Source organism: Callorhinchus milii, unplaced genomic scaffold (assembly GCF_018977255.1).
Source record: "Callorhinchus milii isolate IMCB2004 unplaced genomic scaffold, IMCB_Cmil_1.0 Scaffold5, whole genome shotgun sequence".
Lineage (NCBI taxonomy): Eukaryota > Metazoa > Chordata > Chondrichthyes > Chimaeriformes > Callorhinchidae > Callorhinchus > Callorhinchus milii.
The window spans coordinates 53,188,625-53,214,882 of record NW_024704746.1 but is presented as its reverse complement, the minus strand read 5'-3'; the positions used below and the strand labels follow the sequence as shown (position 1 = coordinate 53,214,882).

At 46.8% G+C, this 26,258-nt stretch overlaps 2 protein-coding genes across 2 annotated transcripts in view; one reads left to right on the top strand and one right to left on the bottom strand.

The window, feature by feature from the left end:
- Nucleotides 1–26,258, bottom strand: part of immp2l (inner mitochondrial membrane peptidase subunit 2) — a 324,690-nt gene that overhangs the window by 99,894 nt on the left and 198,538 nt on the right. The gene's annotated exons all lie outside the window — the stretch shown is intronic.
- The window catches only part of lrrn3a (leucine rich repeat neuronal 3a), a 32,356-nt gene continuing 16,858 nt past the window's right edge, over nucleotides 10,761–26,258 (top strand). The window contains exon 1 of the mRNA XM_042335919.1: nucleotides 10,761–11,128. The gene's annotated coding sequence lies outside the window, so the exon portion shown is untranslated. The remainder of the gene's footprint in view (nucleotides 11,129–26,258) is intronic.

Below are 26,258 nucleotides of genomic sequence, written 5' to 3'. Positions count from 1 at the left end.
AGGCGAGGGTGGGGAGCTAGTGGAGCCGGGCGAGGGTGGGGAGCTAGTGGAACCGGGTGAGGGTGGGGAGCTAGTGGAGCCGGGCGAGGGTGGGGAGCTAGTGGAACCGGGTGAGGGTGGGGAGCTAGTGGAGCCAGGCGAAGTTGTGGAGCCAGTGGAGCCAGGCGAGGGTGGGGAGCCAGTGGAGCCAGGCGAGGGTGGGGAGCCAGTGGAGCCGGGCGAGGATGGGGAGCCAGTGGAACCGGGCGAGGGTGAGAAGCCAGTGGAGCCGGGCGAGAGTGGGGAGCCAGTGGAGCCGGGCGAGGGTGGGGAACCAGTGGAGTGAGGCGAGGGTGGGGAGCCAGTGGAGTCGGGCGAGGGTGTGGAGCTGGGCGAGGTTGTGGAGCCAGTGGAGCTGGGCGAAGTTGTGGAGCCAGTGGAGCCAGGCGAGGGTGGGGAGCTAGTGGAGCCGGGCGAGGGTGGGGAGCTAGTGGAACTGGGTGAGGGTGGGGAGCTAGTGGAGCTGGGCGAGGGTGGGGAGCTAGTGGAGCCGGGTCAGGGTGGGGAGCTAGTGGAGCCGGGCAAGGTTGTGGTACCAGAGGAGCTGGGCGAGGAGCTAGTGGAGCCGGGTGAGGGTGGGGAGCTAGTGGAGTGAGGCGAGGGTGGGGAGCCAGTGGAGCCGAGCGAGGGTGGGGAGCTAGTGGAGCCGGGCGAAGGTAGGGAGCTAGTGGAGCCGAGCGAGGGTGGGGAACTAGTGAAGCCGGGTGAGGGTGGGGAGCGAGTGGAGCCGGGCGAAGGTGGGGAGCTAGTGGAGCGAGGACGAGGATGGGGGTGTTGTGGTCATAGAGCTTAGTATGAGAGGACACTCCCACTCGAATGTGGCCCCCACACTCCGCGCCTCGGACTAAAAGTCCCGCAGCCAGAAAAACCTGCAACCTCAGCTCAGCACTGAGAGAACTTTCTTTCGCTTGTTCCAGATAGTTCTTCGAAACAAGGCCATTCATTAATTTCAATTAAGATTTATAAAGAGATGCTGGTGCTCCCAGGAGACATCTTCACGGCTGTTCCTATGACATGTTTAATACGCTTTGTTCAACTTTGCTCTATCTCACATCTATTTTTTTAAGCTTTGCCTGGAGTAGGAGTGGATGCATCGCATCCTGTCCAGCAAGCTTTGCTCTGTGTGTACATTCATTTCAGCAAGTTTCACTCCTCTGTGTGTTACAATGTGGTCTACTCAATGTGTGTGTGCATGCTTTGCTGAGAATACAAGGAACAGTGTCATTTTTTTAAAAAAAGTGTAATTTTAGTTTATAAAAATGGATCCGAGACCCTGTCTGTGTGGGAATGAACTGTGATGGGGTGAATAATGCACTTATCGCTGGTGCCATCAGATAGATTGCATGTTGTATACTGTCGCTGTAGCTCTAAAGCACACAAATTGTATCTTTCAGGTGAGAAGTTAAACCGAGATCCTGTCTGCCTGTTCAGTGGGTAATAATAACAATAATAATAATCTGCTTGCGAGGCGATTGCTCTTACCACTGAGCTCCAGGACTCCATGTTAAAGATCCCTTAGCAATATTTAAAAAGAGAAGTGGGTGTCTTTCTCCCAGTGACCTGGCCAACAAACCCCCAAATAAAATTGGTCACTCACTGTTTGTGGGACATTACTGTGTGCAATTGTGCTGCCGCGTCTCATCCACAAAACACAGTCTTTACTTTACTTTACTGTATATCCTGTAAAGTGCTTTGAGATGTCTCAACGGCGTGATGAGGTGCTATATCAAATGCATTATTTGCATTATTATTATAACTGAAGGAGAAATGCTACAGAGGCTTACACGTCAAAGATAGAGTTGTTTGGTGCACTTCTGATATCGTGGCACCTCCTAGAGTATTCAGATGGAAAAGATACAATTTAAATACAAAGCAATACAAAGTGAGGATGGGAAAAGGAGGGGAGGAACAGCACCACAGGAGGCAAGAAGCTAGTTTGTTTACTGCACTCACCAGAACCAAAAACAACAACTTGGATTTATATAGCGCCCTCCAGGCCGGACGGCATCTCAGAGCACTTCACAGTAACGGATCCCGGGGCCGAGCCAGGGGGAGGGGGAGGAAGGTGACCAAAGGCGCGGTCGATAAGAAAGGTCTTCAGCCGAGACCTGAAAATAAGAAGAGAGGAAGCGAGGCGAAGGGAGTGAGGAAGGGAGTTCCAGAGCCTCGGAGTGTAGTGGCTGAAGGCACAGCCGCCGATGGTGGAGCGGAGGATTCGGAGGAGGCCAGCCCCGGTGGAGCGAAGGGAAAGCAACAACTGCACATGCAAAGGATTCAAGTGACCTAACACCACATTTGGTGCATTGCTGGGCGATTTATTGCACTCCCATATCTTAAGGCAAACAAAAGAAGCACTTGTGCACTTGATATCGCACCTTATCATGCCCAGTGGGTGGACAAAGGGCATTTATTAAAAACCAGCAGGTGAAATGTGATTTATTTATTTTGGCAGGACACTTTGGAAACTGCGTCCTGCAAGACTGACATTGCTAATAATAAGGTGAACATCCAAGAGAACACAACAAGATTACATTTGTATAACGCCTTTCACATCGGGAGGACGTCTCAAGGCGCTGGACAGTTTCAGAGTCAGTCCATCGAACATTAAAGGCAAATATCAATGAAAAGTGTAGAGTTGCTCCAGAATTGCCCTTATTCAAAGTTTATAATAAAATAATAATAATAATCCTTGCATTTGATATAGCGCTTTATCATTTTGTTGCGACGTCTCAAGGTACTTCACAGAATATATTGTAAAGTGGATTGAATGTGTATTTTGTGGGTGAAACGTGGCAGCCAAATTGGGCACAGCAGTGTCCCACAAACAATTGTGGATTGAGTGACAAAATTTTTTTTTGAGGGATTATTATCCCCGGATCCGGCAATCGACTAATAACCAGGTTCCTACTTACTGCTAGATAAACAGTGGTGTGTGGAGTAACAAAACTTGCCTAAGATTTTGCCTTGCCTGGGAATCAAACCCGGGCTCTCTCGCTAGTGAGGCGAGCATGTCAACCACTAGATATCGGGACTCCAAATAATTATCCTTATTGAAATTTTGACATGCACATTCAAAGAATAAAAGAAGTTTACAGTACAGTAAGAGATAATTATTATCAAGACTGCACCACTATAAAATTATAGACACATACACAGAGTGATAAAAAAAAGTCCACTGAAGGTTGAGCATGATAACAAGGATATTGCAGCAATGGAGAGAGTACGGTGTACATTTATATAGTACCTTTCACGTAAGAAGGACATCCCAAGGCGTATGCACAATTAAGGGTGGGGGTGGGAGTGTGGCTGAAGGCACAGTCAAAGTGGAAGGTTGTGTTTCGGGCCTTGAAGGAGGTGAGTGAGGGGACACGGCAGAGGGATTTGGGTTTGAAGTTCCAGAGGAGAGCAGAGAAGCTGAAGACCCGACTGCCAATGAGTGGATGAAGCTGTCAAGAAAGATTGGGCAGGTTAGAACTTTGCTCTCTCGAGTTGAAACAACAGTGAGAGGGGACCTGATCGAGGTGTTTAAGATTAGGAAAGGATTTGATTAGATGCACATATATTGGCTTTTCCCAAACTAAGAAGGCAAAGATATAAAATAACCAGTGCAGATCTAATAGGGCATTTTTGTGGAATTTCTTTACACAGAGGGTTCTGAGAATATGTAACTCGCCGCTGGTAGGTATAGTTGAAGCAAAAGGCCATGTGTCAAGGATAAACCTTGATGCTTTAGCAAGGGAGAAGGGAATAGAATGGGATAGGAGAGGTGAACAGGAGGGATGGAGGCTTGTGTGGAGAATAGAGCATGGCATGCACAAGTTTGGCCAAATGGCTTGTTTCAATGCTCGATTACTCTTTGTAAGTCTATGTAAGGAACGGTCTTTGAACGTTTGTCATTGTATTCAACCGTATATTCATTGTTGGGCATACTTTGATCCATGAGTCACTGAAAAAACAACAACAACAAGATTCCATTTACTGATTGGAACAGGTTACCAGAAAGGGTGTTTGAGACCAGGACACTGGACTCAACAAAAAGCAGCTTGATGCTGTGATGCGGGGACCGTAGGGCAGATGTTATAGAGGGATGAGATCGGATGGGCCAAAGGGCTTTCTTCATCCAGACCAAGCTTGTGATTTTGTTAAAGTCACAACCACATTATCCAGACAGTTCATTTTGTTTCTTCCCATAGCACACAGTTGAGCCAACTATTACGGTTTGCAGTCATAACTATAATCTATTGGAGTCCTGTAGCTCAGTGGTTAGAGCACTCGGTTTGCAAGTGAGAGACCTGAGTTCAATTCCAGGCAGGGCAAAACCTTGGGCAAGTTTCCTTACTCCACACGACTAATAATAATCCCTCCAAAACCAAACAATAATAAATTGGTCATTTTCAATCTACGACTGTTTTGGGGACATTGCTGTGCGCAATTGACTGCTGTGTTCTCCCACAAATATACAGTCAATTCACTTTACAGTATATTCTGTGAAGCGCTTTGAGACGTCTAGAAGATGTGAAAAGCGCTATATCAAATGCAAGGATTATTATTATTATTATTGTTCTGTTTGCGGTAAAAAGGCAGGCAACCCTACCCTGCCAGGAGGAGGTGCAGAATATAGGCCAAGTGCCTCTAGTAAGGTTCATTGCTCTCCTGGAGTTTCCACAACTTGATAAGGACAAAGGTCTGTCCCTCTCCTCCAGGGAAAGGTAACTGCTAGTGTCAGATCACAAGATTTTTTGAAAAGTGGTAACCAACCTGTGGCTCACAAACTGGAAGTGGCCTGCGGGACTGTCAACAACAAATTATATTTGTAAAGTGTCTTTCATATCGGGAGGACATCCACAGTTGCTGGACAGTCAGAGATTTGGACCTGAGCAGGGGGTTGGGATCAGGGGGTTTGCAAAGCAGCGGTAGGAGGGTTTCCAAAAGCGTGGTCGAAAAGGAGGGTCTTGAGAGGCAAGAGAGGGCGCAAGGCAAAGGGCCTGTGGAATAGAGTTCCAAAAGGTGGGGGCGGAGAGGCTGAAGGCTGGCCGCAGATGGGTCAGGAAGCAGGCCAGAGGGAGCAGGCCTAAGCGGAGGGAATTTTCCAGGTTGATATGGAGTTAGCAGGTCACAGAGGTAGGAAGCAGCAAAGCCATAGAGGACCTCTATCTTCTGGGAGATGGGGAGCCATTGGAGCCGTCGAGGGTGGGATGATAGGGTCATGGAGCCTGGTGCAGGAGAGGTAGGAAGCTACAGAGTTCTGGATGATCTGCAGCCTGTGGAGAAGAGTAAGAAAGACTGACAAGCAGAGAGTTGGCGTAGTCAAGGCTAGATGTGATAAATGTGTGGATGAGGGTTTTGGCAGCCTGAGGAAAGAGGAAGTGGCGGAGCCGGGTTATGTTGCAGAGGTGAGGGAAGGCAGAGTGGGTCATGGCACAGATGTGTGGTAGAAAGGACATCTGAGGGTCAAAAAAGACCCCTCGGTTCCGGACTGGGTCAGTGAGGTGGAGTGTGCATCTATGGATGGTGATGTTGCCAATGTGGAGGCGCTGATGGGAGCCAATCAACTGGAGAAGGTTAGCTCTCATTCAGGATTTGATGTCTGACATTCTGTGTACACATTAAAAAGGAGGACCAAGGATAGAGCCCTGAGGAACGCCGCACTAGACAGTGTGGGGGCTGGAGGAGAAGCCATTTGTGAAGACAGTGTGAAAGGTAGGATCTGAACCAGTCAAGGACAGAACCATGAAGGTTGAGGTGAGAGGAGGTGGTGGAGGAGGATTGAGTGGTCAATGGTGTCAAAGGCTGCAGAGAGGTCAAGTAGGACGAAGAGACACAGGGAACCCTCACCTTGCTTTTTGTCCACATTTGCACAAGGTAAGTCCGTGTGTGATCAGTAGTGCAATTTCATTTTTTTCTTGATTAAATATTAATTTGTGGCATAAAACAAGAAATATTCAATCAAGAATATTTATTTTGTTGCCGACCATAAATTTTGTTTAGATGAAGATGTCCAAGGAGCTTTCCTGGCAACCTGTTTCAGTCATCGATTACCCTTTGGGTAAAGAAAACTTTCCTGGTGATTGTTCTGAAATAGTCTTTTGCAACCCTAAACCCGTGTCTTGTGCTATCACGGTGCACCTGATGTATTTGATCTGGGATGATTTTTTCGAATCACAATAAAAGTGTTATACACCTCTATAAGGTCATCTTTAAACCCCGCCCCACGGTCTTGCTCCTCCCTACTTCTAAGACCTACTAAATCTTTACAAACCCCTCTGCTCCCTTTGCTCTGCAGGCACTGACATGCTCCATGTCCCCCGTACTGCCCGCTCTACCATTGGCAGTTGGCCTTCAGCCTTTCTGCCCCCACCCACTGGAACTCCATCCTGAAGACTCTCCACCTCAACCACTTCCTTGCCTCCTACAAAGCTCGTCTCAAGACCTTCGTCTTCGACTATGCCTTCAGTCATTTTAACCACTCCTAATATGAGATTGTTTCCACTCCTTCCTTCTCACTCTGCCTCCACACTTCCTCTCTCTAACATTCTTTCTGCCTTCTGCTTTTTTTGTCCACAAAGCCTCACTGTGAGAGAGAAACTCCTGTCTCTTTTCCTAAAGTTAGATCAGGAGACTGTCAGAAGTTGTGGGTTCGAACCCTACGTCGGGACTTGGAATCACAGTCTAAGATGACACTCGAATGCAGTGCCAGGAGGGTATTGCACTTAGTTAGTTGTGATTAATAATAATAATACCTATTATTATTCCTTAATTTTCTTTGAAAGTGTCCCATGGGGGCATGCTTTTCTGCCCCATTTTCTACTCTTCCCTTCTGAAGTCACCTTATAACCTGGGTTGAGTTCAAAGCATGCACTTCATTATTTTTTCTGATTGGCCATTATCCTGCTCAAGAACACCACTTGTCTTTTTTTTCCCTAACCCTGTCCTGTCTCCTGCTTGATTAGACCACTGGAAAGAACGGTTTCTGCTTATAACACAAATAGACTTTTCCGTTTATCAGGAACATGTCTCAAAGCGCTTTCACAGGATTTACTGTAAAGACTGTAAAATGAATTGACTGTATATTTGTGGGTGAAACGCGGCAGCCAACTGCGCACAGCAGTGTCCTACAAACAGGCGTGGATTGAAAATGACCAATTTATTATTGTTTTGTTTTGGAGGGATTATTACCAGGTGTGTGGAGTAAGGAAACTTGCCCAAGGTTTCGCCCTGCCTGGAATTGAACCCAGGTGTCTCGCTTGCAAGGTGAATGCAAGGATTATTATTTTGGAGGCAAATGCAGCAGCCAATTTGCACATAGCAACATCCCACAAACAGTCATGAAACGAATGACCAATTTTCATCTGAAGGATTGTTTGGCCAGGACACCAGAGAGAAACTTCCTTCTCTTTTCAAATAGTATTATGGGATTTTAACATCCATATGAACAGGCAGAGGGGACTTTGATTTAATGTCTCACCTGAAAGACGGCATCTCTGACAAATTAACACACCCCAGTGCTACATTGGAGTATCAGTCTAGCCTGGGAGCTCAAGGGTCACACATAGGGCTTAAACTCACAAGGTTCTGATGCAGAGGTGAGAATGCTACCAACCGAGCCAGGCTATCAGCCTCCTGCAATCACTGCCTCAAAATGTCATGAGTACAATGCACGGGGGGACATATCTCCCAGTAATATGAAATGTGTTATATAATGTTTCTGCATCACGTCATTCCATGGCGGGGATGGAAATAGTACATCGTAATAATAATAATTAAGGAAGTGGGAAGAGACAACAGATGGGATAATTGTTCTTACCTATGTTTCTCTGAGTCATTGGCTTATTGCATTAGCCTGGTAATGAAGCACTGAACATGAAAATACCACCCCCCCACACCAAAAAAAAGAATAATCCCTGTGAATTATTCATCAATGGAATTAGTGAGTCAGCAGTATATTTTTACCAAATCTCTTGAGTTAAATAAGGCTGCAAATGATTCTAGGTCATTAAACCAACCTCATTTTGAAACTTATATAAACAATTAGTTACTGAACTGCAAATGAATAAACCCATCAACATTTCGGCATCGACACCTCTACTGTCATTTAAAAACATGTATTGGAAACCCATAGTGGAGTCCTGTAGCTCAGTGGTTAGAGCACTCGCTTTGCAAGTGAGAGACCTGAGTTCAATTCCAGGCAGGGCAAAACCTTGGGCAAGTTTCCTTACTCCACACGCCTAATAATAATCCCTCCAAAAAACCCAAAACAATAATTAAATTGGTCATTTTCAATCTACGACTGTTTGTGGGACATTGCTGTGCGCAATTGGCTGCCGCGTTCGCCCACAAATATACAGTCAATTCACTTTACAGTGTGTTCTGTGAAGCGCTTTGGGACGTCCTCCTGACGTGAAAAGCGCTATATCAAATGCAAGGATTATTATTATTATTATTATAGTTGAGTCTTCCTTTGACCACAAATACGATAATTATGACGGGCAGGAGAGGATAGGTGATTAGTGAGCTAACTAGTCTGGTGAAACGATGGCTTTCCATTCTCCCCGAGCGTCTGTGGTCAGGTTGAAGCTTGTATTGCAAAACAAGAAGCTGAGCATGTGTTACCTGGCATCCGACACAGTAACGTGAATCCACCCCCGCTCCGATTTGAGGCCCACAGCTTGCCACTGAATTCATCTGCTCTTAGCATGAAATTCCTTGCTCCCTCAACACAAATAATAATAATAATCCTTGCATTTGATGTAGCGACTTATCACATCATTGAGATGTCTCAAAGCACTTCACAGAATATATTGTAAAGTGTATTGATGGTATTTTTGTGGGCAAAATGCGGCAGTTTATCTACAGCATTGCATGTAGAGTTGGAAAATCTGCCTTAGGTTTTGCCCGCTTGGGAATTGAACTTGGGTCCTCTGGCTTATGAGGGGAGTGCACTAACCACTACGATACATGACTCCACATCTTAGAGCACTCAAAAGAAAAGAAACCTGCAGCTGAGCAGAGCACAGATGGCAGAAGCGACTCAAATGTTCGGTTGCATTTCACAAAGTCATTTCAACCCTCAAGTCTGATGCACAGAAAATAATTAATGGCTGGCAGGGCTTTGCAAGGCAGTCAGGGACACTTGTGGGGCTTGAATGATGTACCCTGCAACAGCAAATGGCAAAGTGGTTCACAGCACATCAGGTTAAACTGCAACATGAAGAATAACATCCTGTTTAAAAAGCTGTGCCGAAATTGGGCTTCTCAAAGATGGTGCCACATTGTCCACCTCTCAACATTGCCCGCCTCGGCCACCATCTCTCCCCTCAGGCTGCAGAATCCCTCATCCATGCTTTCATCACATTGAGGCTTGATTACCCTAACTCAGTGTTATCAGGGGGAGAGGGGGATTACGCTGCCTGCTCGCCAGACTTCCAAACTCTTCCCTTCACAAACTGCAGATTATTCAAAACCCTGCAGCTGGTATCCTCTCCAGCACAAACTCTGTGAACCCATCACCCCCAACCTTGCTGGTGAGGAGCATGCTGACCACTACACCATGGGTCTCCACAGCAGTTTGGACTGGGGGGAGGCGGAAGAGAAAAGTCTTCAGGTGCGATCTGAGGGGCTAAGGCAGAGAGTTCCAGAGTCTGGGAGTGCAGCGCCGAAAGCACAGCCGCTGATGGTGGAACAGAAAACAGCAAAACAAAACAGTGTGGCTCTGTAAGGGTTAAGCTCATTTTATCTGATCAGCAGCGAGGCGACGAGTTCAAGCGGCGGCTGTGATGAGCTCAGGTGGTCAGAGCCTGAGGAGGGGAAACCCACACACACGGCGCTTCCTCCTGATAGACAACCTGAGCCGAGCAGCGCCCGCCCCGACTGCCAAGGCTTGTGTGTCTGGGAGGGGGAGGGGGTGTGAGAGGGGGGGGGCTGTGAGAGGGGGGGGGCTGTGAGAGGGGGCTATGAGAGGGGGACACTGAGGGGGGCTGTGAGGGGGGAGGGGTGTGAGAGAGGGGGCTGTGAGAGGGGGAGCTGTGAGAGGGGGGGCTGTGAGGGGGGAGGGGCTGTGAGAAGGGGAGGGCTGTGAGGGGGGGAGGGCTGTGAGGGTGGGAGGGGCTGTGAGGGTGGGAGGGGCTATGAGAAGGGGAGGGCTGTGAGGGGGGAGGGGCTGTGAGAAGGGGAGGGCTGTGAGAAGGGGAGGGCTGTGAGGGGGGGAGGGGCTGTGAGGGTGGGAGGGGCTGTGAGAAGGGGAGGGCTGTGAGAAGGGGAGGGCTGTGAGAGGCGGGGGCTGTGAGGGGGGAGGGGTTGTGAGGGGGGCTGTGAGAGGGGGGGCTGGGAGGGGGGAGGGGTTGTGAGAGGGGGCTGTGAGAGGGGGGGTGTGAGAGGGGGGAGGGGTTGTGAGTGGGGGGCTGTGAGAAGGGGAGGGGGGGGCTGTGAGAGGGGGAGCTGTGAGAGGGGGAGGGGGGCTGTGAGAGGGGGGCTGGGAGGGGGGGAGGGGGTGTGAGGGGGGGCTGTGAGAGGGGGAGGGGGTGTGAGAGAGGGGCTGGGAGGGGGGGAGGGGGTGTGAGAGGGGGGGCTAAGAGAGGGGAGGGGGGCTGTGAGAGGGGGGGCTAAGAGAGGGGGGAGGGGGTGTGAGAGGGGGGGCTGTGAGAGGGGAGGGGATGTGAGAGGGGGGCTGGGAGGGGGGGAGGGGGTGTGAGAGGGGGGGCTGTGAGAGGGGGGCTAAGAGAGGGGGAGGGGGGGGGGAATTTTTAGTAATGACCCACTGAACGGGCAGCACAGAGCTGTCAACGTGCATCACTCAGGGAGAGAGAGAGAGGGGGAGGGAGAGAAAGAGAGGGAGAAAGAGAGAGAGAGGGGGGGAAATAAAAAGAGAGCTTGAGCAGTGGTTTGCAGACAGACAGCCGAGCCGTCCTGTCGGGAACAAAGCAGACGCTGGTGCTGGTGTGTGTGGCTGTGTGTCAGGCAGCGGCCGGTGGGCGCCCCGACTCTCACACCAACAACAACCCCCTCTCTGGTTGCCAGCGCTGACCCAGCCCGGTGATGGTGAAGCGGGGTAAATAGTGAAGGCAGACGGATGAGGCTTCGGCCGGATCTGAAGGTAAAGTGTATGTTGTCAGTTGCCTTGTGTTTATCTGGTTTCCCAGAGTGGCTCCCGAGCAGCGAGGCTCTGCCTTTCACTGTATCAGCTTCCAGTGACAGCCCGACCTCACTTACTCACTTCATAATCCTGCAGCACTGGGAAGATTTCAGACGTTGTTAAGTGGGTTATAAGAGAAACAGCAAAGTGTCAGGTTTACAGATCAGTGTGCCGATCCAGAGCCAGTGTGCTCAGGAGGAAGATTGTACTATCAACAGTTGCCACACTGAGGGGAGATACCAGGGTTTATCTTGTGTGAAGCAGGGCAGAAAGCAATGGTTACACAAAAAGACAGAGAGGATAGAGAGAGAGAGAGAGAGAAAGAGAAAGATTCCTGAAAGATGCCCAGTGCTGTGACCCACGTCGCTGGGGCATCAAAAAGGTTGTAAAAAGCAAACCCAGCACAACATACGATCCGCTCTTTCTCGGTCTGTCTCTCCAGAGGAAACGCTGACGAGTGACTGCCTGCGAATGTGCACTTATCAGTGAGAAGCTGGACACCAGGGTAACCTTACATTTATCCTGCACTCAGCAATTCATCACATCACAGCAGCCCGTCTCAGTCTGCACCCCGCTCTCTCCAATAAGTGCTGTGTTATTTTAATAAATATATATTCTGTATATACACAGTGTATAAAACGCGAATTGTAGATGCTGCACTGCCCTGCCAGACGTTTTGATCCACAAGCGCTGGAGTCGCTCTGCCCCCAACCCCGCGCCCATAACTGAAGCTTTTTTGTTCCAAGTGTAGCAGACTCCACAACACGCTAAACCATCAATCTGTCAAAACCGAGAACTGTAACTTCACAGCAATGCAGAACACCCTCAGTGACAGCAACAGCCGATGACCTTGATCAATTCTCTCTCTCTCTCTCTCTCTCTATATATATATATATGTTATATACACAAAGTACAGTGCACTTCTACAGGGTTTGCATTTCTCTCCACACAGCAAATCGGGGCGAAGGTCAGGCTGCCTAGAATAATAGTCCTTTCATTTGATATCACTTGGTTGAGACGCCTGAAAGCAGTTTGCAGGTTATACTGTAAAGTGACTGCATGTTTTGTGGGCGAAACATTGGCAGCCAGGTGCGCACAGCAATGTTCCATAAACAGTGAGTGACCGATTTTTATCAGGGGGATTGTTGGCCAGCACACCGGGAGAGAGAAGCTCCCATTTTGGAATGGGACTGCGAGCTGAATGCAAGTTCTCTCTCTGATTTTTGCGTCCTCCTGGCGGCCTTGGGTTGTTTTTTAATGTGTTATAGACACAGTCAACCCACTTTACAGTACATTCTGTGAAGCACTTTGAGACGTTTCAACGATGTGATAAGGCACTATATCAAGTGCAAGGATTATCAATATTCTATAATGTGTTCATACCCTGCAGGTTAGAAACATTTTTAAACTGCAAGACAGCACTTTCTGTGGGGACGGGAGACTGGAACAGGGTGGGAGAGGCAAGTTGAAGTGTTGCTGGCCTTTTCAAGTTAATAATGATAATAATAATAATAATCCTTGCATTTTGTCAGTTCCTTATCACGTCACTATCGCAAATGCAAGGATTATTATGAAGTTAAATAGTTAAGTTAATTAAAGTTGAATAATAAGCCTGACAGCTTCAATTTTCAGTTGGTCAGGCTGTTTCTTGGTTTTGTTAACACAGAGCTTGCGATGGCAAGCGAGCAAGACAACTGTTTTTTGCAAAGGCTTTTTCTGCTTTGGCTTCAGCTAGAGTGCACAAAGAGGGATCTGTAGTGTGGTGACACACACAGCATTCAGTGAGTGAGTGAGTGCCTCACGTGGTTCCACTGCAATGACTAATACAGGGAGCCTTGTTTGTTCACTGAGACTGCTGAGTGCCATTTCTGTGTCCAAATTGGTCAACTTGCCGGTCAGGGGAGACTGCACTAACTCAAGTGCTGAGGCAAATAATAACTTAGGAATCAGAATTGTCAAAATATCTTTAAAAAAACTCGCATTTAATTTGGCGCCTTCCTTGTCGAGAAGACGTATTAAAACGCTCCATGGGATTGTGTTGTAAAGTGTAATGAGTGTGTATTGCTGTCAGCGAACTGTTTGTTGTAAGTTGCCAGGGCAACGCATTAGATACAATAGCAATGATAACAATTATCGAGCATTTGAATAGCACCTTGTCCCATGCCACGACGTCTCAAAGCGCTTCACTCAATTTTTCTGTGATACAAAGGGGGAAGGAGGAGAAAGACGCAATGGGGCAAGGAGGAGAATAATACGGAAGAAACAAAGTGAAAAAGAAACATTTGAAAGAAGTGAATTTCAGTGAGAGAATGAAAAGCATAGAGAAGAAATGGAGATGAGGGGAAGGAGAAAGTCAAAGAACAAAACTAGAATAAAGTCCATTACCATTCAAGAACAACAACACAGAAACAGAAGCACAGAAAAGAGCTGAATTGCTATGGGCACCTTTTTTCTGGCAGGTCCATACACCAAAGTAAATGTACCGGAGGGACAATACAGGGTGGAGGAAAACTCATGCACTGAGACTCTGACCTTGACGTGGGATCACAAGGGCTCTCATTTTCCTGAGATTCAATTACTTTTCTGGGATGGAAAGTTAAAAATGATTTCTTGTCACGTGAAGTGATGGCCTTAACAGTAACAGTCAGCACTGATAAGTAGTGCAATTAAAATATATTGCCAGAGGTAGAGCTCAGGAAATGCCACTCACGTTTCACAAAATCGGTTCGGGTGAAGAAGACCCTTCGGCCCACCCAATCTCATCCCTCCAGAACACCCACCCAACCATCTCCCCATCACAGCATCAAGCTGCTTTTTTAAATGAGTCCCAGTGTCCTGGCCTCAACCACCCTTCCTGGTAGCCTGGTCCAGTTGTTAATTACCCTCTGGGTAAAGAAAAACTGGTATCTGTCCTGACATTGTCCCTTTACAACTCTAAACCCATGTCCATTTTCTTGTTCTACTGTTCATGATAAAATATTGTTGGCTGCCAACCTTTGGGGTTGGCCAACAAAATATATTTTCTTGATAGACTATTTCTTGATTGATGCCATAAATCAAGAAATATTAAATCAAGAAAAAACTGAAAACACGTGACCCTCGAACGTGGACGTGATCTTACCTAGACTCGTGTGAATGTTTGAGGGGGACACCACTTTTTGATGCTCATGGATCATTTCTGGCCTGTGGGCCACCACTCTTAAACTATTGATGTGGGATTATGTTTTCAGTCTCATTTAAACTGTTACACATCTCCATGAGACATTATCCTGATATAAAATGCTGTCTTCCAAATGTACAAATTATTATTGAATTTGATACAACCCTTTTCACATCGGGAGAACGTCTCAAAGCATTTCGCAAGATTTACTGTAAAGTGTGTATTTTGTGGCAGTCAACTTACACACAGGAGTGTCCCACAAACATCCAATTTTATTCTGGGGGATGGATGTCCAGGACACCGGGAGAGAGGAACTCTGTTCTCTTTCCAAATAGTGCCATTTAACATCCACCTAAACAAGCAGATGGAACTTTGGTTTAACTCTTTCTAAAGCAGTGCAACCAACAAAAAAGATAAGGTGGCCAAGAATTAGACAGAAATTGTCAATTGAAAAAGGCCAAGTATATTGCGGAGACCCACTCCACAAATCATAGGGGGAAATCACGAGAAATCATGGTTCCAATGACATGAACGTTGTTGCTAACAAAAATGTGAAAGCGATTATAAAGTTGGGCTGATCAGGTTGATTTGTGCTAAGGTTTTTTGCCCTTCCTTTGTGTGTCAGCCTGATGCAGTGGTAGCACTCTCGCCTCTAAGTTTGGAGTTCAAGCCCCTCAGTGGGTCTTGGATCACACAGTCTAAGCTGGCATGTCAATTCAAGGCAGGGCTTTCCCTACAAAATGTCTGCTCCCTCTCCAATAAAGCCCTCACTATCCATGACCTCATCCTGGATGAGCACATGGATATTCTTGGGCTTACGGAAACTTGACTCTCCTCCGGTGTCCGTCCCCCCAGTTGAAGTCTCCCCTCCTGATTACACCTTCCACCACACCCCCTGTCCTAAACAACGCAGCAGGGTGGCCCTCATCTCCCAAGATTCCCTCAGTCAATCCCCATATTCCTCTGGCTGCTTCTCTTCATTTGAGCACTACACCCTCTACCATCCCTCCTCTCTCTTACTCAAAATTCTCCTGGTTTATCACCCCCCAAAACCCCCTGGCTCCTTCCTCTCCGATATCTCCTCTCCTCCCTGCCCCTATGTTCAGAACGCCTGCACATAATGAGCGACTTCAACCTCCACCTAAACTCTCCTTGCACCACATCCTCAGATTTCACTGCACTCCTCTCCTCCCTAAACCTCACCCTCCATATCAACTCGCCAACCCACAATGGGGGCCATTCTGTCAAACTCGTCATCACACGTGGCCTTCACATTTCCGATCTGTGCATCATGGACAAGGCCATCTCGGACCACTTCCTCATCTCCTTCTCCTCTCGCATCCCTCTCCCTTCCATCAAGCCCTCAACCATACTTTTCTGCCCATAAAAAAGACTTCCACCCGCAGTGACCCTGAAGCAGCCGTCATGCTGCTCCATGATCGTCTCTCCTCCACCTTCAACTCCCTCGTCCCCCTGAAATCCAGGACCGTCTCTAATCCCACCCGCTGTCACTGGTAGAACAGCCATCTCCGCTCCCTAAAATCCCAAACCCGGTTACTCGAGCGCAGGTGGCAGAAAACCAGCCTCACGGTTCACCACCAGCTGTGGCTCGAGTATCTTCACACCTACCGTTGCTCTCTCTCACAAGCAAAAACTGTGCATTACTCAAACATCATACTGGAGGCCAACAATAACTCCAAAATCCTATTCTCCACTGTTCACCACCTCTTCCGTGCGCCCCATCAAGCAACGTCAATTATCACATATAACGCCAAGTGCGAAGAGGTCATAGATTTCCTTACCTCTAAAATTGACAACATCGGCCTGGCAGCTTCATCCTTCTGCCCCGTGTTGCCTACCACAACCCCCATCCCATCTCCCTCACCCACACCGTCCTTAGATCCTACCACGGCCCCCATCCTACATTAATTTGATCCCATCTCTCCTTCCTTCCTCTCATCCACCATCACTACAATGAAACCCATCACCTGCTACCTCGACACCATGCCCACCCAACTGCTGATCACTCAGCTCCCCCTCCTCTGCCCACTGCTGGCAGCCACTATTAACCAGTCTCTCTCCTCAGGATCAGTTCCCACTCGCCCTCAAAACCGTGATCATCATCCCCCTCCTTAAAAAAAACCTACCCTCGATCCCTCCAACCTTGGCCACTACTACTCTATCTCAAATCTGCCCTTCCTTGCCAAAGCTTTGGAACGCATTATTGCCAACCAACTTTGCACACACTAACCACTGCACTAAGGGACTCCTTGTGGAACAGACGTTCAGATGGGTTTGGGGCAGGTGTTGGATGCGGGCAGGTCCTGTTAAAACGGGCACGTTCTTACTGCATGTGAAAAAATTACAAGAAAAAAATTGCTAAGTTATGAAGATAGCATTGTCCTACAGGTAACCTCGGCGTCAAATTGGCTGTGTGATTGTGTCAGACATTCCGGTGACCAGTGCAATTATTTTTGGGCAACTTTTGTGAGCTGTGGAAAGGGCATCAACCTTTCCAATCTCAGAGGTCTCTTTTTTCGGTGTAACGTATAGGGGAGCATTGTCTCCAGCAATTCATAAATGCTGTGAATACAATTGCCCCAAGCAGCAATGTAGTCTTGTTCTCAGGAGAGATGTATAGTGACAGCCAGAAATCCTGGTTTATCCCCATTGACTCCACTGGGTTTACAGGATCTCAGAAGCCAGCTGGGCTATGTGATAAACACCAGAGATTCTGCTGCTGGCTTGTCCGGCTCATACTGGAGAGGTTTGACTTTTAGGGATAAGTTATGAGATTGTTCAGGCACCGTGCAGACTGGCAGACTCCAAGAATGTGTACATTTCACTGCATGTAGAGTTCCAGTCACTATTGCTAAAGCCTGGTCCCTTTTTAACATCATAAAAATAATAAACCTTGTATTTGATATAGCACCTTATCAGGTCATTGGTGTCTCAAAGTGCTTCGCAGGATGTACTGTAAAGTGGAGCGACTGCATATTTATGTGAGAAATGCAGCAGCCAATTGCGTATAGCAGTGTCCCACAAACCATTTTGGATTGAGTGACCAATTTTTTTATCAATTGACAATTGCCTAAGTGTCTGGAACCGTGTGCGGTCAGCTGGACAGGAGCCAGAATACCTCACGTACATAGATGAAAGCAGTGTATGATAAGGTGAACTTAAGAAGTAGGGGGGGAATAAGTTAGATTTACATTTCAAAGAAAAGCGACTGCAGTATTTATTGACGTTGGCTTTCGCGGTCAGAGATGGATTTTTTTCCCATTGTGATAGTGTGCATGCATGGGCATTGCAAATCCACAGTTAGCATCTCCAGCATAGCAACCAGAGCCAAACCGTCACTGTATCATTGCGCTTAGCAACCCATTGCAGTTTCACATTCGATATGAGATCTGATGTTCAGAAAGTTCTGAGCGCTTACCTTGAAATTAATCTTGTTTGCCTTGAAAGGAACATTGCTTCAGAATCCCATACAGCAGTTAGCGCGCTCGCCTCGCAAGGGAGAGAACCCGGATTTGACTCTCATCCAAGCAGGGTGAAACCTTAAACAAGCTTCCTTACTCCACACGCCTCTGATTAATTAGCAGTAAGTAGGAACCCAGTTGTTCGTCAATTGGTGGATCGCTTTCTGGGGGAAATAATTCCTCCAAAAAAANTAAATAATTTTGGCCACTCAATTCACGATTGCTTGTGGGAAACTGCTGTGTGCAATTGGCTGCCGTGTTTCGTCCACAATATACAGGCAATCCATTTTAAAGTGTATTCTGTGAAGCACTTTGAGATGTCTCAACGATGTGATAAAGCACATATCAAATGCAAGGATTATTATTATTATTAAATCAATCTCATTTGCCTTGAAAGAAGCATCGCAACTTTTCTCCATGGTGAAAATACAAAATCGATTACTGAACTGCAAACCCCCCCAACACACATGCATAGACTCATTAATCACCTTCTGATAAAGCTGGTAGAGAAACTGGCTGTGTTTGGACATACTCCGTAACTCGTGTTCATTTTTCTGGCATCGGCGACTTGACAATTATGAAACTGCTGAGTTCCTGTGCGCTTTTACAGTATTCACAAACTCCCACACGGTGTTGACTATAATTACAGTCACTGTTCTACCTCTTCCTAATTTCGGATTATGAAGACCCGAGATGATAGATTACAGTGTACCCAGACAAAGCAAGTTAGTACCAGGGATGAAGGGGATGAGTTATGAGGATAGGCTGACCAATTTGGGCCTATATTCTCTAGAATATAGAATATAGAAGAATTAGAGGGGATCTTATAGAAACCTATAAGATCACCAAAGGGCATGATAGAGTAGATAGTGGGAGATTGTTTCCCCCCCTGGTTGGAGAAACTAAAACCAGGGTTCACAACCTTAAAATCAGAGGCCAGCCCTTTCGCACTGAGTTGAGGAAGAACTTCTTCACTCAAAGGGTGGTGAATGTATGGAACTCACTACCCCAAAGGGCTGTTGACGCTCAGTCCTTGAACATATTCAAGACTGAGATAGATAGATTTCTTATTGCAAAAGGGATTAAGGGATATGGGGATAAGGCAGGGTCAGGTTATTAGCTGGAGTTAGATTAGAAGATCAGCCATGATTGAATGGCGGGGTGGGCTCAAAGGGCCGAATGGCCTCCTCCTGCTCCTATATGTTATGTAAGGTAAATGGAATTAGGTTAGAAAATCAGCCATGATCTTATTAAACAGCGGGGCTGGCTCGAGGGACCGAATGGCCTACTCCTGCTCCTACGTCTTATGGGTCGCACCCACATCTGGGTTTGTTTGTGTTTCCACTTTGACCGAGCGTAGAGAGAGAGAGCACACACTGCCTTTCTCACACAATGTGCCTTTGTGCCCACACTGCCTTTGTCATACACTGTGCCCTTGTGCTCACACTGTCTTTCTCACACCCTGTGCTTTGACACCTTCACCTGACGTGGAAGGCTCTCTATCGAGAGGATTTAGTGTTGTTCAAGAGATGGCCCAGGTTACTAATGTCAGATTATTATTGTTAGTAGTCTGTGATGCTGCTAGATGGATGAAGTAAATGGACATAGGATATTGTTGGCTTTGATCAGGGAGAAGACATCAACAGAACAGTCACACTGAGCTGTCTCATGCACCTTCGAGCAGCCTATGAGCAAGAAAACTGAGCTGCCAGAGGTGTGGGAAACAGTCACCTGTCAACGCTCCAGCTTGCCAGATGGTGCATTCTGCAGTTAAACTTTAAATAATAATAATCCTTGCATTAGATATAGTGCCTTAACACGTTGTTGAGACATCTCAAAGCGCTTTACACAGCAATGTGGATTGATTGACCAAATTATTATATATTTATTTTTGAAGGGTTTATTACCTCTGGAAAGTGATCCGCCAAACGACTAACAACAACAACAAAATTACCTTTGTATAGCGCCTTTCACGTTGGGAGGACGTCCCCAAGACGGTAACAACCGGGTTCCTAAATACTGCTAGGGAAACAGAGTGGTGTGGATTAAGGAAACTTGGCTAATGTTTCGCTCCGGCCGGGAATCGAACCCGGGTCCTATCTCTTGCGAGGCAATCGCACTAACTACTATGCTACGGAACTCCATCTGGCAGCACAATGCAACCACGAAGAATAATAATCCTTGGGGTGGGGGAGTTTAATGCTTGAGCTTTTGTGTGGGGTGGGGGGCAAATTCTGTCTATTTCTGGCTCTGGTTGATCACCTGGGTACCGAACTTGCAACTTTTCTGTGCATTGTTGCACTTATACAGTGCCCTTCATGCAGGGTGGTGTCTCGGAGTGCTTAACGTGGCGGAGCCTGACTTTGAGCCGGTGGCGGGGAGAAGGTGATCGTAAGCACATTCGAAGAGGAACGTGTTCAGTTGTGATCTAAAAGAGAGAAGGGAGGAGACGAGCCGTAGGGTTTGATGGAGAGAGTTGCTGAGTTTCTGTGCATTGTGGCAGAAAAAATGGCTGTCGATGGTGGAGCACAGGACATGAGGGACAAGCAGGAGGCTAAAACCAGCTAAGCGGAGGCAGCGGGTAGTGGAGTGGGGAGAAAGCAGATCAGAAAAATAGGGACGTTCCAGGGTGTCAAGGGATTTCTAGACGAGTGAGAGGATCTTGAAAGTAATCCGGTCTGTGATAGGGAGCCTGTGGAGTCTGGCGAGGATTGGTGTGATGGGGTACAGTGTTTAGTGTGGGTGAAAATACGGTGGCAGAGTTCTGGATCAGTTGTAGTTTGTGGGCAGTGGAGCTGGGGAGACCAGTAGTTGAGACGGGAAGTGACTAAGGCAAATGCAGGGGTTTTGGTTGTGTTGCTTATGAGTTATGGTTGGAGGCAGGCAATGTGCTGGAGGTGGTCAATGATAACCTGGGCGAGGAAAGTTCACTTCTCCACAACAGCCAAGGCTCAAAACTAAATACTGTATTCAACCATCATTATACTTGCAATTGCAATATTTTCTGTCTCCTGAGGCCTCAAATTCAGGCTTTGAAGCCTCGCAATGACCGCTTTGCCTTCAAATTTCAGATCCTGCAGAATTGTGGAAAATTCTGAGTTTGTTTTTTCAGACATTCCGTTAAACATGAGTTGACAGAAGTCTGCTCTTTGTTTGCATTTGCGTTTCAAAACAGACATATCAAACAAAATCCCATCTAAAACAGATCACCAAATTTTACTTGTAAGCATCTGAGAACATCCATTCTTATTAAAATTATACTGCACAAAAAGTGCGGCACCGCTACTTGCCTTAAACAAATGTGACAAATTGCTTTCCATAGCTGCAATGAGGCTAAAGAGTGACAAATAGACCCTATGACAGAACCATCTGACACAAAGTGGCCAAGCTTTCCATAATAATCGTCCATAATAATGATAATAATAATAATTCTTGCTTTTGATAAAGTGCCTTATCACATCATCGGTGTCTCAAAACGCTTCACAGGATTTCTTGTAAAATGGATTGACTATTTTATTTTGTGGGTGAACATGGCAGCCAATTTTGCACGAATCTCGGGAACTCACTCCCTCGAACTCCCTCCCTCAATCTCCGTCTCACTCCACTTCTGTCTCTTTAATTCCCACCGTAACAACAACAACAACAAGATTACATTTGTATAGCGCCTTTCATGTAGGGAGGACGTCCCAAGGCGCCGGACAGAGTACAGCATTTCAGACCCGAACTGGGGTCGGGGGGGGAGAAGGGAGGGGAAGGTGGGTGGCCGATGGCATGGTCGAAGAGGAGGGTCTTGAGGCGGGACTTGAACGAGGCTAAGGAGGGGGCGAGGCTGAGTGATTGGAGGATGGAATTCCAGAAGTTGGGGGCAGAGTGGCTGAAGGCTCTCCCGCCAATGGTGGTGCAGGTGGATCGGGGGACGTGGAGCAGGCCAGAGCCGACCCAGCGGAGGGAATGGACGGGTTGGTAGAGGGTTAGGAGGTCGCAGAGGTAGGGTGGGGCGAGGGCATGGAGGGCTTTGTAGGTGAGGACCAGGATCTTGAACTGGATCCTCTGAAGGATAGGGAGCCAATGGAGTCGGGTGAGAATGAGGTAGATGGGGTCACGGAGTTTGGTGCGGGAGAGGAGTTTGCTGCAGAGTTCTGGATTATCTGCAGCCTGTGGAGGGAGGAGTTGGGAAGGCCGACAAGCAGGACGTTTGCATAGTCAAGCCTGGAGGCGATGAAGGTATGAACAAGAGTTTCAGCGGCCTGAGGGGTGAGGTAGTGGCGGAGTCGGGCAATGTTGCGGGTCATGGCTTGGATGTGGGGAAGAAGACAGTTGAGGGTTGAACAAGACACCAAGGTTCCTGACTGGCTTGGTGAGTTGTAGTGTGCAACCACGTAGGTTTACCCTGCCAGAGCCTGAGGTGCAGAGGCGCTGGCGCGAGCCAATTAGGAGGGCCTCAGTCTTGTTCACACTCAACTGTAGGAGATTTGCCCTCATCCAGGACTTAAAACCTAAAAGTGCATGTTAGCTTGGCACAGTGGTAGCACTCTCGCATCTGAGTCAGAAGGTTGTGGTGGGGCTCACACAGAGAGATAGAGACCTTAAACTGAGGTCCCGTCTGCCTGTTCAGATGGATGTTAAAGATCCGAAAAGAGATGGGAGTTTCTCTCTCCCGGTGTCCTGGCCAACAAACTCCCACATAACATGGCTGTTGTGGGACATTGCTGTGTGCAAATTGGCTGCTGCGTTATGCTCATAAAATACAGTCAAAAACAGTAAATCTTGTGTAGACTTCTCGATCACGTGATAAGGCGCTTTATCAAATGCAAGGATTATTATCTCACTTGTCACACCCAGCGCTTTCCTCTTTTCTTTATGAATCGTGCCGACGGTTTGTGTTTGGCCTTATTGTTGAAGTAATTTCTCTCCACTGTGACTTTCATTAAGGATGAATTCCCCGTTTCTTCCTCTCTCTCCACCCAGTCCCCAAGTTGGGGGTCCACTCCACCATTGTAAAGCGTTCCGAAGCGTTATTCTACAACAAGGGCACAAGTGGTTGATGGTGGTGTTGTGAGGTTGTTGGCTTTCACAGTTTTAAACAGCAAATAGCATGAAAACCTATGTGCATTTTACCAATGGAAAAAAAGATGGGTGGGGGGAACAGTAAGATTAAGATGAGATCACATTATGTCTGCCGAATAATTTAAAAGGAACCAAATAAAAAAAAGACCAACATTCATTCTGGTGCCCATGTGCACCAAAATAAACGATAACATGCTGTTTGTTTGTTAATTCGCAAATATATTTTGCCACAATCTGAAGCTAGTCAAATGAGAACACGTGGAGTCCTGTAGGATAGTGGTTAGCTCGCTCAGCTTGCAAGCAAGAGGACCCGGTTTGATTTCCGGGCAGGGAAAAACCTTAGGCACATTTCCTTACTCCCCACGCCTCTGTTTACCTAGCAGTAAGTCGGAACCCGGATGTTAGTCAAATGGCGAATCGCTTTCTGGAGGTAATAATCCCTTCACAAAGTAATAATTTGGTCATTCAACCCATAACTGTTTGTGGGACACTGCTCTGTAGATTTGGTTGCCGTATTTTGCCCACAAAATATACAGTCAGTTCACTTTACAATATATTCTATGGGGTGCTTTGAGACATCTCAAAGACGTCATAAATATCAAATGCAAGAAATTATTTATTATAACAATTTCTCGTTGGCCGTCCCTTCAAAAGTCAAAGAGAATTGCTCTCCACACTATAATAATGTGGGCTGTGATTATTAATTCATTAGTTTGGTCAACATTTCTCCAATATACTGTGTGCAACAAAAAATCCAGATCGATATCAGCCAGGAGGAGCGAGCTAACTACTACGTGACAGGACTCCACTTCCAGAGAAGCAAATCCAAAATCTGAAATTACTGAGTTAGTCAAACTCCACAAAGGCATTTGTTTCGATTAACAACCCCCATCGATTTGCTTCTTTTTCTGGGTCTGTAACAGGAAGAAGCTTACATTGGCGACCAATACACTTAAATGCGGAAGCGTAAATTCAATTTTCAACCCTGCTGTTGCAAATTGAATCGTTCTGTTGCAAGAGTGGAGTCCCGTCACGTAATGGTTAGTTCGCTCACCTTGCAACCGAGAGGACCAGGTTAGATTCACAGGCAGGGCGAAACCTTAGGCAAGTTTCCTTACTCCACACGCCTCTGTTTACCTAGCAGTAAATAGGATCCTGGTTGTTAGTTGATTGTCAGATCATTTTTCCAGGGTAATAATCCCCCAAATAAATAATACTAATTTGATCACTCAGTCCACGACTTTGTGGGACTCTGCTGTGCGCAATTGGCTGCGTTTCGTCCACAAAATCCAGTCAATCCATTTTAGAGTATATTTGGTGAAGCGGTTTGAGACATCTCAACAAAGTGATAAGGTGCTATATCAAATACAAGAATTATTAGCTTACTCGTCATATCCAGTGCTTTCCTCTTTTATGAATCGCACCGACTGTTTGCGTTTGGCCTTATTATTGGAGTCATTTCTCTCCACTGTGGCTTCCATTAAGGATGCAGGAGGCAATTAGTTGTCTCATTTTACTTCTGTTCTCTGGACCTTGTGTCCAATAAATCTCACTCAGGAGTTTTTAATTACTTCTACGTTTTCCATCTGCAGACCTGCCGACAGGACTGCTCTGTCCAAACACTGGATGTAAAAGTGCTCCAGGACGCTAGCCTGTGTGAAGGGCGCTATATAAATGCAAGTTGTTGTTGTAAAGTAGGAATGTTAAAACATTCCCAAAGCCCTTTTTTCATTTCAAGCGCACATCATGAAAACAAAATGCTGAAGATATAAACTTCAGTCTCGACGAGGCCATCAAATTACCTTTTAATATTCCACAACAGACATTTGTCCAATTTTTTTTTAAAAAACACCTACTGTACATTCTACTTGTTAAAAGTCTTCACAGGGCACCACGTTGTTTCACTTTACAATAATAATAATCCTTGCATTTGATATAGAACCTTATCACATCATTGTGACGTCTTAAAGCGCTTTACAGAATATTTTTTAAAATTTTTTTATTATTACATTTGTATAGAGCTTTTCACGTCGGGAGGACATGTAAAGTGGATTGACTGTATTTTTTTGGGTGAAACGCGGCAGCCAATTGTGCACAGTCGTGTTCGATATGGATTCAGTGACCCCCTTTTTTTGAGGGAGGAATTATTACCCCTAGAAAGCGATCCACCAATCGACTATCAAATGGGTTCCTACTTACTGCTAGGTAAACAGAGGCGTGTGGAGTAAGGAAACTTGCCTAAGGTTTCACTCCGCCCGGGATCCGAATATGGGTCCTCTTGCTTGCAAGGTGAGCACGCTAACCACTACGCTACAAGACCCTGTGTTGGCCAGGACACCAGTGGTACAAGGTGATATATCAAGTGCAAGTGGGGAATGAGAAAGAGATCACATTTGTAATAATTCTCTTTACCAACCACACATTACGGGACAAATTAAATCTTTCTCACTCTCTATGACGTAGACTGCTACTCCTCTCCCTGGTGTTGACGCTGTTAAACATCTGAGATGGCAGAGAGTGAAAATCACTTCTTTTATTCATTCTATTGGGAAAAAAAGTCCATTGCGGGCAACAACTGTGCTCGGAGAATACTCATACAGTATGTAAAATGGTCCCATGAAATGGGCTGCTCCCTTTTGTGGCAGTATTTGCACTGTGTCTTGCTGTCTCTCTGAATGTCTGAGTGGAAAGAGACCTTTGTTTTGGTCAGCTGGATGTCCAGCACATGTGGAAACCCATCACCATGCTTGAGGAGCCGAACCACACATTGAATCCCACCTGCACATTGGAGACTCCAGAGATAGATTGTTGCAATGGAATGCGCACTCTCTCCCCTGAGGTACGCATCCTGCTTACCTAATTCTGAAAAGTATTAGGCGCAGGTTGGCAAGAGCCAAGGCTTGGGGACCCCAGAGTGTGCACTGGGGTAACTGCTGGAGTCTAACCAGCTAAAATCGCATAGCTTATCATTGAGAGCGCTATCTGGCAAACTTTCCTGCTGTATTGTGGAGTCTTGTAGCTCAGTGGTTACACTTGCCTTGCAAGCGAGACACCTGGGTTCAATTCCAGGCAGGGCAAAATCTTGGGCAAGTTTCCTTACTCCACACGCCTAATAATAATTCCTCCAAAACAAAACAATAATAAATCGGTCATTTTCAATCCACGACTGTTTGTGGGACACTGCTGTGCGCAATTGGCTGCCGCATTTCGCCCACAAATATACGGTCAATTCACTTTACAGTCTATTCTGTGAAGCGCTTTGAGACATCGAGAAGATGTGAAGAGCACTATATCAAATGCAAAGATTACTATTATTATTATCCAGCAAGGACTACCCTAACCATTAGGGCTTTGGTGTGCAGGGTTAACAGGAGCTGTGTGG